Genomic DNA, 8,756 nt, shown 5'->3' with positions numbered 1-8,756 from the left:
GCCGCCACTTCCGGCGCGCGGCTGCCTAACCACGCCGGCTGGGAAACCTGCACCGCCCCTCGGTTCTCATCCGCTGGGGACCGCGGAAGCGGGAACACCGAACCACCGCGGTGTGCGTGCTACCGAGGATGCTCGGGGCTCGGGCTGTATCGGACAATTAGCATCAGGGCACCGCGTGCGACAGTCAGTCTGTAGTTGTCAGTGACTATGTGTGCCTGCGGGTGCGCAGGCCTGCCTAGTCAAAGAGGCTGGGCGTGATTATGTACTGCTGTCCCCTCAACACTGAGATCAGCGCGGGGAAGGAATTGCCATAGTAGGTGCACGTCGTACAAAGTGAGTGGCTTAGTATACCGTCTGCTCAGCCTGGGAGTCTAAGGTCTCAGGTGACTTGGGCACTAAAAACCCCAGGCCCGTACAGGAAAACGAGGCATATTGGTGTCCTGAATATCGGCCCAATTCACAGCTACTGGTCAAGAGTTATCAAGGCCAAAGCCTTCCTCTCTGAAGGAAGGAGCATGAATACCAGCCAGGAGTTAGAGGGGAGCTAGAGACCTGAATCAAATCTACCTTACAATCAACAACCCAAGGTCAGCCCTGCTTACATTTGCCAGGCAGGCACGGAGGGCATGACAGACGCAAGGCCCTTCACCGCCGCTGTTGGAGATAAATACATAGAACTCTGCAGAAAAGGGGTAACAGGAACTGGGTGTTTCTGAGGAAGGGAAGGAGAATCTTCAATAAAGGAAAGCTCGAGTTACAAGGTGGAGTATATATAGGGACTGACAGCTCTTCTAGGCCTTGATCAAGAGCTGTGTTGCAGAAAGCTTACATTTGGTGACCGAGGGAACATCTGGAGGGTCTTTGTAGAAAGATCTCTCCTGTGAGGACAGATCTGAAGGATGTTTGTAGAATGGGAATGAATGAAAGGGCTGAACCATCAGCAAGTGCTCCCGCCATCAAGTTGGTATTCAGCTCTCCTGCGCATGAACTGATTGAAATAAAGGGCTTAAGAAGCAAGCGTTCTGAGCTCAGAGAAGATCAAGGCAGCCATTCCTCTGGAGATACTCCCCATGTTGTCCCCACAGCGCAAAAGGGGTAGAGGTCTGTCTTCTGATTAATAATGTCCCTTCGGACCCACAACTTCTGGCTGCAACAAATACTTAATAGAGGTCCTCCGCTTGACCCCCAAGTTATGGCCAATGGCTAAAATGTTATGGTCTACCAAACTTTGGCCATGACACATTCACCAATGTTAACTTTTTAAATGGGTAAAATAAAACTCCATTTTAAAGGTTATATATTCCAAGGTATTTAAGTTACACTTCCAACAGAAAAACCCCTGCTCTGTGACAGTTTCTGCTGGCTCAGGACAACCAGATTTCACAGCTCAGGCAAATCAAAATTAACACACTATAGCTCCCAGACTGAATAAGAACTTTTCACTGACAGTTTAGAGATTGTAGAGAAGCCAAATGGGAACAAAGATATTTTGTAGGTTTACACATACTTCTAGCAGTTAGATATTGGTGAGTCTTGAAAAGTAAAGATGGCCACAAACTTAAGGTAGCAGTGGTTGTAACGCACAGAGCAGGTCATTCAGCAATGCCAGAGTCTTTTCCTTACGCTTCTACTTAAAATGTGAGTGCTTACTTATTCCAAATAATTTTTACTAAAACCTAGAGTAAGTTACATATGGACTAAAACAAGTTACCATGATTTTACAGCCCATCAGTAAAAACAGCAAAAACACTGGAGGGTAACTGAGAAAGCACTAAAGGTAAAACAACTGTAATTGTGCTTGTTTCTATTTACCCACTGCCTTTGAGGGTCTTTAAATACAACCATTTTTTAAAAGACTTTATTTATTTATTTTTAGAGAGAAAAGGAGGGAGGGAGAAAGAGAGGAAGAGAAACACTGGTGATCAGTTGCCTCTCACATGCCCCCAACTGGGGACCTGGCCGCAATCCAGGCATGTGCCCTGACTGGAATTGAACCAGCGACCTTATGGTTCACAGGCCGGTACTCAGTTCACAGAGCCACACCGGCCAAGGATAAATACAACCATTTTAGCAAAGAATTGATTCCAATTCACAGTCTATAAAGATCTATTTCGAGGGACTTCCGGCCAAGATGGAGGTGTAGGTAGACACACTATGCCTTCTCGCACAGCCAAAGTAAGGACAACAAAAATTTAGAAACAAACAAACAAACAAAAAACCAGTACTGACAGAAAATTGAACTGTGTGGAAGTCCAACAACCAAGGAGTTAAAATAGACACATTCATCCAGACCCATAGGAGGGTTGGAGTTGGGAGGCCGGGTGGAGAGGGGTTGCAGCAAAATGGTGGCTGGCAGACCCTGCTCACCGCAGGTGGCGGCTGGTGGACCCTGGGCGCAGGGTGGCAGTGGGCGGGCCCAGCGAGGCGGCGATTGTGAAGCGAGGCGCTGTGCACAAGGCGGCTGGTGGACCGGGAGGTCCCACATTCACTCGCAAATAAACCAGGCAAAACTGGGGAATGAGACAGACTGTGTAAGGTAGGGTTTCAGCATCGGGAAATAAAGCCTTAAAACGCCGGTTGAAAACACCTGTGGGGGTTGAGGCGTCTGTGGGAGAGACTCCCAGCCACACAGGAGAGTTTGTTGGAGAGACCCACAGGGTCCTAGAATGTGCACAAGCCCACTCAAATGGGAATGAGTGCCAGAAAGGCCCAGTTTGCTTGGGGGAAGTGGCAGAAAGGACTGAAATCTGACAGAGAGCAGAGCAGGCACCATTGTTCCCTCTCGGACCCCGCCCCCACATACAGCGTCACAACCCAGTGACTGGGTTGCCCTGCCCTGGTGAACACCTAAGGCTCCGCCCCTCATATGTAACAGGCGCATTAAGACAAAAAAATTGGCGCAAACAGAAGAACAAATCAAAGCCCCAGAACAAATACAACTAAGCAACAAAGAGATGGCCAACCTATCAGATGCACAGTTCAAAGCACTGGTGATCAGGGTGCTCACAGAATTGGTTAAATTTGGTCACAAATTATATGAAAAAATTTAGGCTATGCTAAGTGAAATAAAGGAAAATGTACAGGGAACCCATAGTGATGGGAAGGAAACTGGGACTCAAATCAATGGTGTGGACCAGAAGGAAGAAAGAAACAACCAAACAGAAAAGAATGAAGAAACAAGAAATAAAAAAAAAAAATGAGGCGAGGCTTAGGAACCTCCAAGACATCTTGAAACGTTCCAACATCCAAATTATAGGGGTACCAGAAGGAGAAGAGGAAGAGCAACAAGTGGAAAAGTTATTTGAACAAATAATAAAGGAGAACTTCCCCAATCTGGCAAAGGAAATAGACTTCCAGAAAGTCCAGGAAGCTCAGAGAGTCCCAAAGAAGTTGGACCCAAGGAGGAACACATCAACGCACATCATAATTACATTATCCAAGATTAAAATGAAGGAGAGAATCCTAGAAGCAGCAAGAGATAAGGAGGCAGTAACCTACGAAGGAGTTCCCATCAGACAGCTGATTTCTCAAAGAGGCCTTGCAGGCAAGAAAGGGCTGGAAAGAAGTATTCCAAGTCATGAAAGGCAAGGACCTACATCCAAGATTGCTCTATCCAGCAAAGCTTTCATTTAGAATGGAAGGGCAGATAAAGTGCTTCTCAGATAAGGTCAAGTTAAAGAAGTTCATCATCACCAAGCCCTTACTATATGAAATGTTAAAGGGACTTATCTAAGAAAAAGAAGATAAAAAACATGTATAGTAAAATGACAGAAAACTCACAATTATTAACAAACACACCTAAAACAAAAACAAACTAAGCAAACAACTAGAATAGGAACAAAACTACAGAAGTAGAGATCACATGGAGGGTTAGCAACAGGGGAGTGGGAGGAGGAGAGACGGGGGAAGGTACAGAGAATAAGTAGCATAGACGGTAGGTAGGAAATAGACAGGGGGAGGGCAAGAATAGTATGAGAAATGTAGAAGCTAAAGAACTTATAAGTATGACACATGGACATGAACTAAAGGGGGGATGTGGGTGGGTGGGGGTGTTCAGGGTAGAGGGGAGTGAAGGGGGAAAATGGGACAACTGCAATAGTATAATCAATAAAATATATTTTAAAAATAAATAAAAACTCATTTTGAATAGAAAAAAATCAATTTCTATGTAGTACTATTTTTGAAAACAAAAGAATTTCAACCTAAGTTCCTGAAATTCACAGATATCAGTTCATCAGAAATGCCTAAAGCATCCTCTGAACTCCTTGGCTTCTGATGCTCTTTTTAGATGCCAACAAAAGTAAACAATTGGCAAAAGGTTTCCCCTAGCCTCAGGTATCACATGTCCCTGTGATAAACTTAGGATATAGCTCATCAAGCAAGCAGGGAGAAATTTACTAATTCTTTCCTATCCAATGACTATGTGTTTTTAAAAAACTATTTCCCAACTGATGTATTCTAATGCAACATGTGTGAAATGTAAACACTGGCTTTTCTGTTCAGGCTTTTATATTTTCAGGGCATCAGATTCACTCCTGATGTCTTTGACATCATTGGTTCTGCCCATCAAATAGAATTATTTGTTAGGAACAAGATGAACAAAATGATCAAGGGCAGTTGGACATGGCCTTAACAATTGAAACAGCAGGTATATCCCAGGCATCTTCTTGGTCGAAGCCATGCACCTCAAGCTGTTTGAAATAGTCATGTATTATGTCATCAGCTTGGGAACAGCAAGTGCAAACTCCAGTACTGCCTCTTTCCAAGCAGGGAGGTCAGACTCCAGTACACACAGACCTGCAAGGAAGCATATAGTTAGAGAAGAATCTCTGTTCATCACAATACAACCAGTAAAACACAAGGCCTAACGAAATGGGCATTAATGAAAGAATCCAAGTTTAGAGTAAAGGGGCTAAGGCAGGGCAAGATAAACTTTCCAGATGGATATCTTGATCAAGTCCAATAGGATGCAAACCTGGAATGCTGGCCCAGCACCATCTCTACCAAGAAGTCTTCCTTACTCAATACAAGCATCTCTTTCTCCTCTAAACACCTATGGCATCAAAGCTATCAGAACAAAGACTCAAAGACTCTTAGTACATAAGGACTCCAACCCCAACTCTTTTATTATGAGAAAAGTGAAGCTCAGATAATTATCCCTTTCCTTCCCTAGGAGGTAGTATTTTTATTACCACCCCCATTTTATTGGCAAAGAAACCGTAGCTCAGAGAGATGAAATGTCTTCCCCAAGGTCACACAGCTGGGGAGTGTAGTGGATTCCACTCTGAATCCAAGTATATTGGATTCTCAAGGCTATACTGATAATCATTACCCCTGCTGAAGGAAAATCCTGGAAACCACTGAATACCTAAAAAGATCAGCTCAGGAAATCATGGTGTGATGATGCACCCTACGCTCACCAGGGAGGCAATGCCCTTGAAACTGATCCCGGATGAACAAAGGTCTGGCGATTAGGCAGAAGGCTGTCAGCAGGGCTAACGGGATGATATACTGTTCCCCCTGGGAACAGTTCACAAGGTCTCCACTCCAGTGGGGTCGGAGGGAAGTTTGGGGGTAGGGGATTGATGACCCTCAACCTGGAGAATAAATGCAGAGACCAGATGTTTCTGTTCCATGGGCTAGAGGAGCAGGAATTTCACTACAGGGATCAGTAGGTCATTGCAAGTTCAGTGACAGCCCCATGCTCACTGTGTCATTACCCTCAGTCCATTTCTCCGGGAAGAATTAGCATGACCTCTCACACCCAAGGGACCTGACTTTGGATGAAGCCAGCAGAAGGTAAGTATTGGCTGGGGAATTGAGACCCATTTTACAACCAGTCTTAGTGCAAAAGAGTAGATGGAGGCAACTCCAAGATGGGAGGCAGACAGGCCCAGGCTTGGGCCCAGCAGCAAGAAATAGAAGAAAACCTGCAAAACTGCTTTGGGCCCATTAGGAATCATGAGTGGATAGCCTAAACTCATGTTGAAAATGCAAACAGTATCATGTAGCAGAAAGTGTGCAAGCTTTGAAAATGGACCCCGCCACATCGTATATTTTAGTAGTATACCCCATGTCAATTAAGTTATAGTTCTGAAACGCAAGGGTGAAATGGTTATGATAAGGCTCAGCTTAGAGGGGGAACTGTGTGCCTTTGAGAGAAGGTCTGCCGGGTATCTGGCACCAGACCTGGCACAAAGCTGGGGCCCACACAGAAGCAGGTGGGCACAGTGATGGGGACTGGAAGGTAACTCAAGCAGTGGGACGAACTGGAGGCATGTGCTCCCTGCACCTTACAGTGGCATGGGCTTTTTGTATTTCTCAGGTCTGAAGAGGCCCTGAACTTGCACAGGGGAGGTGGGCTCTAACCTGGTCAGAGAGCACTCGGTTCTTTGGTTGCGCCCTGTACTGGCACTGTGGACAGCCACACTGTATGAACCCCTGTTGGCCAGGCTGGTCACCACGATTAGTTGCTTGCCAGCCTTGCTGAGCTGGCCTGGGGAGGAGGAGGAGGAAGAGGAGAGGAGACTCACCCACAAGCCTTGGGTAGCAGCTCAGAAGAACTTAGACAGGCTCAGCCATATTTTAGCAACAAAGTTGTGCGCCCACCCATTTACCTACTCATTCACTTGTGCATTCATTGCCAGTCCATCACTGCCAAGTGCCCTATTTTATTTTCTTCATGATACTTAACATTTTTTACAGTCAATGTGTTCTTTTATTTTGTTTAATTGTTCATTGTTTTCTCCTCTCTAGAGTATATTTGAAAGTCTAGGCATTTTTCTGCCCTGGCTGGTGTGGCTCAGTGGATTGAGCACCAGTTTGATTCCCAGTCAGGACACATACCTGGGTTGCAGGCCAGGTCCCCAGTGGGGGTGTCCGTGAAAGGCAACCACACATTGATGCTTCTCTCCCTCTTTTTCTCCCTTCCTCCCCCTCTCTCTAGAAATAAACAAATCTTAAAAAAAAAGAAAGTCTAGGCATTTTTCTGACATGTTCACCACTCTATCTCCAGAGGAACACCTGACAGATAGTGGTTGCTTAGAAAATGTGTTGAGTGAATTAATAAATTCCGGAGGCCCATTAGATACTGGACAACCACTTTTTAAAGAGGAGGAAAAAGAAGAGATGTCCTAATCTCAGGAGACCTGCTATTTGGGGGTAGACAGAGGCAGAGAAGGAGGGAATCCACTTTGGTCCCTGGCACCATTCTGGGGGTTTTACACATATAACCTCATTTAATCCTTACACCAGCTCTGCGGAGTGAGCATTAATATCATCTTACTAGTAATTCCAAGGCTGTGAGACATTTAGGTACTTTGTTGAAGTTCACGAGCATTTTTTATGACAAAACTCAGATTTGAACATGGGAGCTGTCTCTTCCCACTAGGAGGGAAGAGCAGTGGAAACTGTGAGAAGACAAGGCAGCACTCTGTGTGCTGCTGGAAAAGGACAGATGAAGGAGCCTGTGGGAGTTCGGGAGGAAGACTCATCATAAGTGAAGGCAGGTGAGGTGGACTGTGAAGGAAAGTTCAGCTTCCAGAGCATGGAGAGGAGAAGCAGCATCCCAGGGCACAGTAGAGTGTGAGCAAGCTAAAGAGGAGAGACGTCATGAAACCTGACTGTTGCGGAGAGTGAAATAGCTCACTCTGTCTCTAACAGACTGAACATAAGAAGGCGGTGAGGGAAATGAGACTGGGGAGGGGATGGTGTCAGACCATTGGGCGTCATTGTGACAGACTATCTCCCAGCACCTGCTCACCCCTCTTCCTTTAATAAAATCCCTTATTTTTAGCCAGGTACATGGCCACACAGCATCCCTTGCAGCTAGATGTAACGAAGGGACAAAGTTCTAGTTAATGGGATATAAATGGAAGCGATGTATGTGACTTCCACGTCATGACCTTAATGGAAGGGATGTTTGTCCACAAGTGCCCCTTCTTTCTCTTTCATAAGGGATATTGGTCTGTCGTTTTCTTTTCCTGTGGTAGCTTTGGCTCGATACAGGGTGATGCTGGCCTCGTAGAATGCGTTGGCATGTGTTCCCTCTTCTCCTTTTGAGAGAATTTATGAAAAATGGTCCTTAACTCTTTACATGTTTGGTAGAATTCACCTATGAAGCCATGTGAGCCTAGGGAGACTCTATTTTATTGCTGTCAGTGATGTTTGTTGATCTTACAACCTCACCAGACCTTGGGCTAGTTATCAATGTATTGCTATTCAGTTCTCAACTCACCTTTCACTGCCTGCTCTGTGAAAATGGATCTGGGCCTTTAACATAGTTTTCCTTTGCTGTGTATTGTGAACATAAGCTTTACAGGTAGAAGGCCCTGCGGAGGCCCTGCAGGAGGAATGGGTTTGCCTCCTGGCTCCAGTGTGATCTCTGGTAAGCCCCTGTGTCAGGGCAGTTCAGCCATGTTTTCCCTAGCACCCTATCCAGCAGTTTTGTAACATATTTCCAGGGGACACGTACCCAGGAATAGCACCCTCAAAGTGCCAGCAAGTTCTGGAGGGTCAATTTCTAGCAAGTTCTACTGGCACAGATTCCCAGTCACTTCTTGCCATTTAATGAGCTATGGCTATGCCCTCCCTAACAAGGCGTCAGTCAGTTCTTCCAAGAGGAAGGGGCTCTCCTTGGGTGCTCTCTCTCAGTACTGGGGCAATGCCTGGTCCTTATGTCTGCTCTTCTTGTAACCTTTAAACCAGAACTCTTTGTGATTAAAAACACCTGTAGCAAGGAGACGTTTATTTGGGCA

This window comes from Phyllostomus hastatus, unplaced genomic scaffold, assembly GCF_019186645.2.
Source record: "Phyllostomus hastatus isolate PE091 unplaced genomic scaffold, TTU_PhHast_1.1 phas_contig_34, whole genome shotgun sequence".
NCBI lineage: Eukaryota > Metazoa > Chordata > Mammalia > Chiroptera > Phyllostomidae > Phyllostomus > Phyllostomus hastatus.
The sequence above is the reverse complement of the archived record's forward strand: the minus strand, read 5'-3'. Positions refer to the sequence as shown.